Genomic DNA, 10,742 nt, shown 5'->3' on the forward strand with positions numbered 1-10,742 from the left:
GCTGCGTCAGAACCCATTAGAAAAAGGCTTCAATTTTAAAGTCAGCTTGTTGTTATAAGTTAGAAAACCAAGATCTTTACGCAAAATACGCCATAATGTGGTCTGAACGTTGCACTAACCACGGCCACGGCTTCCTCATGTGGAGTATCTAGTATATTTAAAATTCTACTGTCACAGTGTTAGTTGTTCTACTCCTCGGAAATTCAGTAAGTCTGAGAATAGCTTTTTATCTATTTTTTATATTCCTAAGTGCTATGGTTTAATAGCATCAACATAGTCCACTATGAAACGATCTCGCGATAGTATTCATTGACGCTATGTACAGTGAAGCACTCACTGATTGCTATTGAGGATCTTTGTATTATCATCGCCAACTTACCACTTAGTCATTTCGGTACGCATTCAACAAATTAAAGTGCGTCTGCTTTAATAGACACTGAATTGAATCGTGAAATACAATACAATATTGTAGAAATGGCAGCGATTATTGCTCGCAATGTCCCACTAATGTATGAAGAACAAAGAACCCATTATGACCACATCATGCTCACAGTTGCGGCAGGATAATGTGGATTCTTTTTTTTGGATGGACCAAGTGGAGCTGGCAAAACATTTCTTATTTCGCTAATTCTTGCTAAAATACCATCAAATAATGGTATCGCATTGGCTGTTGCATCTTTTGGTATTGCGGCAACTTTATTGGTTGGAGGCAGAACAGCTCATTCAGTATTTAAACTGCCACAAAATATTCAAAATATCCCAATCATTAAAAGATTTACAAAACAATGACAGACTATTGGGCGAAACTCTGTTACTCTGTCACTCTTTCAGGTGATTTCTGACAAACACTTAACTTTATTCCTCATTCAATTTACGCTGATGAGATTAACGCCTGCTTAAACCCATCGCCACTGTGGCGTAATGTTCAAAAAGTTTAACTGAAAGTAAATATGTGTGCTCAAATGCTTGAAGATCCATCCGATAAAACATTCTCAAAACGTAAAAGTTACTACACGAGAAACTGGATGCATAAAATTATCCAGAATGCACAATTATTGATTCACAAGATGCTCAGAAAGAACAATAATAACAAAAAATGGAGAAATCAACGAATGAAATCTCAGGATACAACATTTGTTAGCAGGAGACTTGGTGTCACACAAATCTATTGATATACTTTGTGATGCTACTGAGGCTGTAAATTATCCAACTGAGTTTTTGAACTCATTGGATTTACCAGGCATGCCACCAAATAATTTACAACTGAAGGTTGGATCTCCGGTAATTTTGAGTCGTAATTTGAACCCACCACAGTTGTTCAACGGAACGCAATTAGTAATTAAAAAACTGATGAAAAATTTTAAATAATTCTAAATTGCGAATTCCGAGGTGTATTATACCAGATGTGCCAATTCAATTCAAAAGTCTTCAATTTCCAATTAGATTGGCATTTTCAATAACTATCGACAAAAATTACCTAAATAACTATTACAAAAATATGTCTGGTGATTTTTTATTTTAATACTTTGTCGCTGTTTACAGTGCTCTATACCTCTCCCACTTATATACTAGATCCTTACACAATTACAATATATAAGTAATTTATTTCCAGGAAAATGATCTCTAGAAATTATTTATATGACAAAACTACGTTTTTCATTTTATTGCAAAAATATTGTAAAATATACGAACAATTCTTTTTTCCAATGGATAGTTCAGTAAAGTTGCAAACCGATTTTCATCAAACATCATTGTTAATTTCCCATAGGAAGTTATTGTAATCGGTCCGATTTGTCGAATTTAAAATGTTGACATTTCTCGAAGTTTGAAGGTAACTATAGTCGAAATAAAAGATTTTTAGAGATATGTCTGCGAATGAGTGTGTACCTACGTTCTGTAAGTTTTTTCGTCGTCCCTAGCTCAATACCAGTGAAGATATCGACTTTAAATAAATTTTGTTATACAGATAATAATGCAGAAAGATGCAGAAATGACCCTCAAAAAAATTGCGTAGGTGGTAGCAATTTTAAAGAAAGGTGAACATTTTTGCTTACCCAAAATATCTCACGAACCATTAATGCTAGAGACTTGAATTAAATTTATATTGTAACGTGATATTAATATTGTATCGTTATACCAAACAAATATATTTTTTGGAAACAATTCCAATTAACGGTTTCAATTTTAAATCAAAAACCAAAATAAAAAATATTTGTCACCTCGAAAACTTTACAAACAAAAAAATGATTTTATCTCCAAAATAATTTGGTGCAATGGAAAATAATGCTCTTGACATCTGGGAAAGCTTTGGCTTCAAAACAATTTTATTTTATCAAAAATATTGTTTTCAACATTCGGTAAAATTTTGAGGAAAGTCGAATTGACAGTTTTTTTTTACAAAATATAAAAACCTAAAAAAAAATAGTAAAAGTTGGTAAGAATTGGTTTTTGACTCAAGTATCTCTTCAAAAAATTGAGATATTGGCTTCAAAATAAAAAACTAGTAAGCAAATTTGGTTAAAATTGATGTTCGGTTCTTGATGTCCCGTGAATAATAGAAAATATTGACTTCAAATTATTTTTATTCATCCAATTTGTATTTGTTTATATAAGAAATGCTACTAAAATTAGTAAAATTTGGTAACGACGAAAAATCTAGTTAACAAAAATATATTTTGAAATCAAACTATTCCATCAAATGCAAAATATTGTTGGTTATTTTTAAGTTTCTTAGAATAATTTAACTGATAACTTTTTTAACAAAACACGGAAAGCTACAAACTTTTAAGCAAGACAAATCGACAGACGAGATGGGAAGTTGAATCAGTGTGGGTCGCATCCCAGCCTCTTTTTTTGAATGCAATGCTCATTTTATTTAACTATTAAATTAAAAGCAATTAAAGGTTTTGTAATAAAACACTTCGATTATCTTATGATTTTATATAATGAGCAATTAAAAGGGGAAAGTTTCTTAAAATTACTAATTTAAATGTGGACTTCAGTGTGAACACAACTGTTATAAGAGTCTTTTGAACGCATTTTTCTAAGACTATGAGGATATCGCCTGTACCGTTTTCAACGAACGAAAATGTTGATGTCGTTTAAAAATAAGCTAAAAATTAATTTTTTGTATAAAATAATTTGTAACAAATGTTCTGCAGTTCCGAATTATGTTTGCATCTAATCCTAATATCTTCAAGGCGTTTTAATTGTAGAAGAGTGGATAATGAAAATTTCGTCTTTCTTCTGTTATTAAAACAAATTCGAAAATTGTTTGAAATTTTTCATTAAAACAAATTCAAAAATCATTTAATTATGTTTGAGTCAATTGCTGTTGGAAATACTATTTCCAGCTTCTCACAAAAGCAAATATTTGTTAAATGGTTTGAAATAGCTCATAGTATTTAATTTTTGTAGGAATGAAATACGAAAGTGTTACTTGATATTCGACTTTTCGAAATAAGTTATCAATAAATAAAATTACATGCAAGTACATATTATAAAATCAAAAAACAAAAGAGATTGGGATGCGACCCACATTGATTACTTCCCATGCCGTCTGTCGATTTGTCTTGCTTAAAAGTTTGTCTATATGTACTCGTATCAATTTTTACCACATTTGCGTACTATTTTTTGTAGATTTTATTTTTTATGAAAAAAACGGACTGTTGGATTTTTATATGAAAATTACAGAATATCGAAAACAATATTTTCTGTGCAATAAAATAAGTTTGAAGCCAATATTTTTAATTTTTGAAAAGCTATTTGAGCCGAAAGTAAATTTTTACCAAGTTTTAGTATTGTTTTTTTTTTAGAATTATATTTTTTGAAAATAAACTGTCAATTCGAATTTTTTAAAAATTTTACCAAATGTTGAAAACAATATTTTATTTCGACTCTAGGGACCTTGAAACGTCGAGAAATGTCAAAATTTTCAATTTGACAAATTGGACCAATTACAATAACTTCCTATGGCAAGTTAAAAATAATCTTAAAAGCCTACTTTATAATAAAAATAAAAAAAAACTATCAAACATTATTTATATCTTAATAACAGTCAACTGATTTCGACTTAACTAAATATTAAAAAAACATTTTTTGAAGGGAGTGCAAAACTAATTTTTTAATTCACTTTCTTATTTCTTAAAATGGGCATTTTTGTATGTGCTCTGATCCCCGTTTCAATAGTGATGAATAGCATTTCAAGAGAACGGGTTTTTGACGCACATTCAAGCCTGCTTTAGCGCTTGTCTCAATTAGCAGTATTTTAAGAGTATGAGTTTTAGTACAAATACACTAGTTTATCCTTTTTGGTCAGGTTTTATGAGCACTATGCTTGTACTAATAACCAAGCACTCTTTACCTAAATTTTAAAAATTTGGTTATAATTGTCTAAAAAATGTAAAAACAAATTCGTGAATAGTTTTTAGAAATATGTTTATACATTTTAACATTACAAGGTTAAAACCTTTTAAACAGTTAAATAAAGCACATATGATTAGGCCTCTTTTAACATAAATTTCTTATGTTGGTATATTATAGAATAGATTAGGGCAGATCATAGTTTTTTTTAGAATCGAATGAAAAATAGACGCATCCCAATGATTCAATGATTCAAAACTTTAAAAAAGTATATTGTATAAGCAAACAGCGAACACATGGCGTTGTCTATGGTCATAAACTTTCAATTCCTTTGTCAGTTGGATTTGTACGGGTGTAGGCCCAAGTCCCGACGCAACATTCGACAAGTTGAAGTCTGTGAAAGGCCGAGTTCTTGTGCACGGAAAGGAATAGACTACCTCAAGTTCTGCTGTATACTTGAACGTACGGTTGTTGGCTGTTTGTTTACCGAGCCGTTTGTTAAACGGCCTCCACGGAGCGCCAAAAGCTACCCACGCCAATTGAATAAACCCTTTAGAAAAGATGAAGTTAAATTGAAAAAAGAACATCATACTAAATTACTGGGGTTTTAAAATTGACAATAAGATAATGGTACACTAATGCGAATACGTATATTTAATTAAATGTAAAGAAACATTTCAATATATTAATTTGAAGGTGTATGTTTTGTTGCATAGTATACAAAATTTTCTACTAAATGTTTAATATTTTTGATCTTTGGTTGACTTTTCGACATGGTAAAAGTGTTTAAGGTTAAAGATTTAAACACATTTTAACCATATTTACTTTTAAGATATCTATTTACTATTTTCAAACATATTTTATACATACCGTATGCCACGAAATAGAAGTAGATATAGACAATATGATTAAAAATGCAAAGGTTTAGAATTTTCGGTCTATGAACTGTCTAAATAAAAAAAGTTTTTCTTTAAATATTCAATATATTTTAATCCAATTTGAGTTATCTATACTTTTATAAGCAGAACATTGATTTTATGCAAAAAGGACGTATTAATTTTGAGTTTTGAGGTTTGAACTTAAACTCGAATTCTAATTCGGTTCTCTTTTTACGAACTGAAGTAAATTAAAAACTGACCTTTCCTATTTTTCCTTCAGCAGTGATTCTTAAAAAGACTGTTTTTAAAGGCTTTTATTCCAAGGTAAAATTATGAGAGACGAGGCACTGCTAATTAAACTTTTATTTTCTTGCAAGTCTAATGCCCTGCCGTACCATACGAAATTTGAATCGTAAAAAAGTGTTTATAACAAAAATCGAAGGAAGAAAATGAATGTTATATTTCTTATTGAAATTAATAAATTTATAGAATTATATAATGAATGGTTTTGAGAACTTAAACACATTTCACAAATCCTATATAGATACTCCCTAAAATGTTAAATCATTTTAAAATGCTTTCTGTATCTTTAGGGCGATGAAATGTTTGTATAAGACACATACCGACTATGTACGTACTTTTAAAAAACATTTATTTCTAAAATTTCTATTCAAAATGAACATCAAAATCTAACATAAACGTACAGTTTATATACATAATGTTGGTACATATATGGTTATTGTTTTAAAGTCAAACTTTCCATTTGAATGAGTTCAATGAAGTGATTTTTAGATAAAGAAACTTTTGAGATAACTTTTAACCCTAAAATACCTAGAAATATAAAATTCTGAGTTGAGAACTCAAAAATTTCCAGCTGATTTCAAAATATATACAAAATACCATCCTTGAAGCTTTTTGTTTAAATAAAAATAATAAAACTGAAAAAAAAAACAAGCAACATGTTACTTTTTTAAACAAAAACAGTACATATTCCAGGAAAATCAAAACAAAAACTATAGAGTTCTATATCCTTGATTCATAAAACATCAATTTTGAGTATAAGGAATACAAAATTTTGAAACAAATATAAAACAAAAATATATATCGTTACTGTTTATAGAAAACTTTAAACAAAAACACACACAAATAAAATATATTTAAATATTAAACAAAAGGAATCAAACTAAATATAAATATCTACAAATATATACGTTTTAAAGTAAAACAAACAACAAAACATTTTGATACTACTTTGGAAACTGTCAAAAACTATCGTAACCAAACTTTTGACCATTTCCAATTGTTACGTTGATGCGTCTTGATGATTTTTTCTTGTTTTATAATATTCTTATATTTAACAAAACTTTGTATCGAACACCGACCAGCCAGAAGAGGACTCATCTTAGAAATTTTAAGGAAACATCACCACAAAACAAAACACATAACCAAGGCGTGTAGGTACCTTGCTACCTAACCTTACCTATCTTCCTACCTATTTCGCTGTACCTTTAAGCCTCCTATCTTGGCTATGCATCCATATAATTAAATTTTGTTCTAAGAAATTTAATACACCCATATACTAGCACACACACACACATACACAAATCATGTCCTTCCACCCACTCTTGTACACCTTCAAAGGACCGTGCTAGTGCTATCCCCCCTCCTGGTCATCGTCGTAATGCAAATATTGATATCCTTTTTGGGGATACATTTCTACATATGTATATAGAAAATATTCGTTTTCTTCTTTGGCAAAACCAAGTTTCCGCCGGCCAAAATGTCCGACGGACTAACGGACCAACTAACAGTGGTTCAGTCCGACGGAAGTAACTTAAGCGAAAAATAAAGGACAGATATTAAACGAAAGGATATTTCTAAGCAAACACACACCCAACAACAATATAAAGAAAAAACACACACGCACAAAGGACGAATTCCTATACGTATACGTACGCATACAATGTTAATAATACTCCATCTTGGTCGATGTCGTACACGTCTACGTCTACGTTCACGTCCATCGTGTCCATATCTTCTTCGTTCTTCGTTCTTCTCGGACTCAAACTCGAACTCGGATTCGAATTTGGATACTTCTTGACCATCTTCAATGTGTACATAGAAAATTTCCTCGTCTATTTACATAAAGGGTCTCCCCGCGCCCGCACTTCCCAGAGGGTGGTTCTCATGCTGGTGCTGGTCATTTTTGCATTTTAGAGAGTAGTAGGTGAAATGACCAAAACAGTCAAACAGACTGTGCAGATGAATTTGAGTTACCTCCAGGACTCTTACTCCTAGATTTTTGCATTGCTTATATTCGATGCCATATCAAAGCTATACAAATGAATGTATGTAGCTGGAATTGGACTTCTTCTTGTTCTTGTTCTTCTTCTTTGGTTATTCTGCTGCTGCTGCTGATGCTGATGCTGCTAGTAGGTAGATACTTCTATATAGTTGCTCCAGATGGATGTGAAAACTTGACCAGGGCCACCCGGTGTTTTCAGTGGTGGTTTGGACAAACTCTATGGAAAATTATCGATCGTGTTGCCTTGCGGCCTTTCTATAACAAAACAGCACAACGTTCTCGTCTTCTTCATCTTCATCTTCTTCATCGTCGTCGTCGTATAGCCGTAGTCATATTAGACGTCGTCGTAGTCGTTGTCGTAGAGTCATCGTTTTCCAAAAGGACAAATAAGAGGATTTCAAGTAGGTGCAGAGAGAAGGTAGTCCTAGTCGTAGTCGTATCCGTATCCTAGAGATGCTTAGAAACACGAAATTCTATTCTAATATTGAGCAGCAGTATGGTGTTGCTTTGGTGCTGGTCTCTGAGCCTTAGAAGGAAAAGCATTTCAGTTTAAGTAAGTTACATATATGTACGTCGTCTGTATAGCATAACAAGTATGTACATACCTACCGAACTACCTACATCAGATATAGATTCCAAGAAGAGGATGGAGCAGGTCCTTTGCATTAGAAAACGGTTTACCATAAAGGATTTTGCCTACTTTTTGGCTCGCGAAGAAGAAGTAGAAGCAGAAGAACAGAAGAAGAAGAAGTTTCTGGATAGCTGGGTGCAGTACAATCCTTACGAAAACTCATGTGGGTCACTTTAGAAAATTTGACCACCTTATTCTATCTCTGTTTCTCTTAGTTCTTATATATGTGTATTGTCCTTCTATATAGGAGTTTATATTGCGTTCTCGCAGTCCCAGGGAGCACCAATCAAGAATTAGTTGTCGTTGGGTTTTCTATAGAAAATGGAAATTAAGCAGAATCGTTTATATTCCTTGAGTATACGAGAGTTTATATCTCAAAAGTTCTTCAATAGTATACCTAACCTAACCTATCCAAGTCAGTACAGTACCAACTCCTGAGCTGAAGCTGGACCATGTCAAACCCAATCCGTACCCATGCTCTGGTTTATATGAAAATTATATGAAATTCAAAGATTGTACTATGTGTCATTCCAGCTATGTACATATGTTCAAGTATATAACCACCTTAAAACTACAAAATGTAAAATTATACATAAGAACATAAGTACAAATATTATTCCCAAAAGTATTCTTCGAGATGGCGAGAAACTCAATAGGCAATGTTCTTAACGAAAACAACTAAACTAAACGACTAAATATACAGCAGCAATTACCTTTTTTAATAGTTTCTTACACGAAGTCGAAAAAACTCTTAAAAAACGTCCTCGTATTTCCACTCCTTATTTTAAGATCTTAGTAAATAGATCACAATACCTTTTTAACTCATGTAAGCAAATAACCTCCTGAACCATTTAAACTTTTATTTTCCTTATTTAAAAAAAATAGTTATATTGATTTATAATGTAAAATCACTTTTAATTAATGCAGAAGTTTTAAAAATTGTCAATACGGATGCATGTTGAGAATTTTTAACAGTCTGTCGTTTAGAAAACTCTAAATTAATATAAATTATTGTTTGGAATACCTCAAGGAAGTGTCCTCGCACCAACTTTTTAGTTTTATTGAATAAGTTTATATAATTATCTTTAATATATAAAATATTCCTGTTGCCATACTCCTCCGAAACGGGTTAACCAATTTCAATGAAATTTTGAATACACGTTCGTTAGGCCTGAGAATATGTTTTTATCTATTTTTATATTTCTAAGTGCTATTGTTTGATAAATATTGTTAATTTAATAATTTTAAACTCTGTCGATAACTGCGCAAGTGATAATTGATCAATTATACTTTGTAGGAGCTATAATTGTTTATTATTCATTTTTGTTTTATTCATAATTGCATAAGTTTAGTTCTCACATTAACTTAATTAATATTATCCCTTCAATACTTAAGACGTCGCAAGCTCCCGTCAACAACAGTTATTGTATTAAACGCATTATATTTCATTTATTTCATTATATTTCATTTATTTATTCATTTCTTTATTATTAAAAGACACTATAGTAAGAACATTGAAGCCAGTGTGTGCAAATATTTGGGAAAATCATTATATAAGAGAATTATTATGAATGGTAAGTGAAATAATAAACGAAAATACACGAATAATTATTAAATAAACTGCTTTTCACTAATTAAATTTCAGCAAAACGCTGAACTTCTTTGGACCATTATACACGTAAATCTGCAAGCATGCGGAATGCAAGAACTCAAAGAACAGAAGAACAAACTCAACAAGACAATACTAATGCGCATGTGGACATAGCACGATTGCGTGAAGCTGTATCAGAAGATGAACGAGCTAGAAGAAATGAACAAAGACGGATAGAACAAATTCAATCGCGCCGTTTGACAGTTAGCAGAAGCAGTGCAAGTGACCAGCAGTGTCAAGAGGTACATCGATCACTTACATATAATTCATTTCCTCGTCTAGAATTCGAGTATGACCCTGATATTCAATATTTTAAAGTAGTTATTGGTGCTATGGAAAAAGAATGTACGCATTGTAAAGCTCTTAAGTTTAAAAATGAGACACCCAGAATGTGTTGTTCATCAGGAAAGGTGCAATTACCTGCAATTTAGACACCACCGGAACCATTGAACGGTTAACTTATCGGCACAGATCCAGTTACTTATCTGTTTCCTACAGTCAATTCGAACATTTAATTCGTGTTTCCAAATGACATCATTCGGAGCAACAGAAATAGTTAAGAATATTTCTATCAACAATGGTCAACAATTCAATTCAACACTTAAAATCAAAGGCCAAATTTATCACAAAATGGGCTCATTTCTGCCAATGCCAATATCCGCTAATATTTTGGAAGGGACAGGATGGGTATTCCATAAATATTAAACAACGAGATCCCGCAACAGGTGCCGAAACAAACAAGAATGTCAGCTCTAAGGATTTTTATGCGTATCAGTTGATATTAGAAAAAAAATTATTACCGCGAATCCTTATTACACCCACAGATGTGCCAATTCAATTCAAACGCCTTCAATTTCCAATTAGATTGGTATTTGTAATGACTATCATTAAGTCTCAAGGCCAAACGATGTCTGT

The sequence above is a fragment of the Eupeodes corollae genome, chromosome 1 (assembly GCF_945859685.1).
Source record: "Eupeodes corollae chromosome 1, idEupCoro1.1, whole genome shotgun sequence".
Taxonomy (NCBI): domain Eukaryota; kingdom Metazoa; phylum Arthropoda; class Insecta; order Diptera; family Syrphidae; genus Eupeodes; species Eupeodes corollae.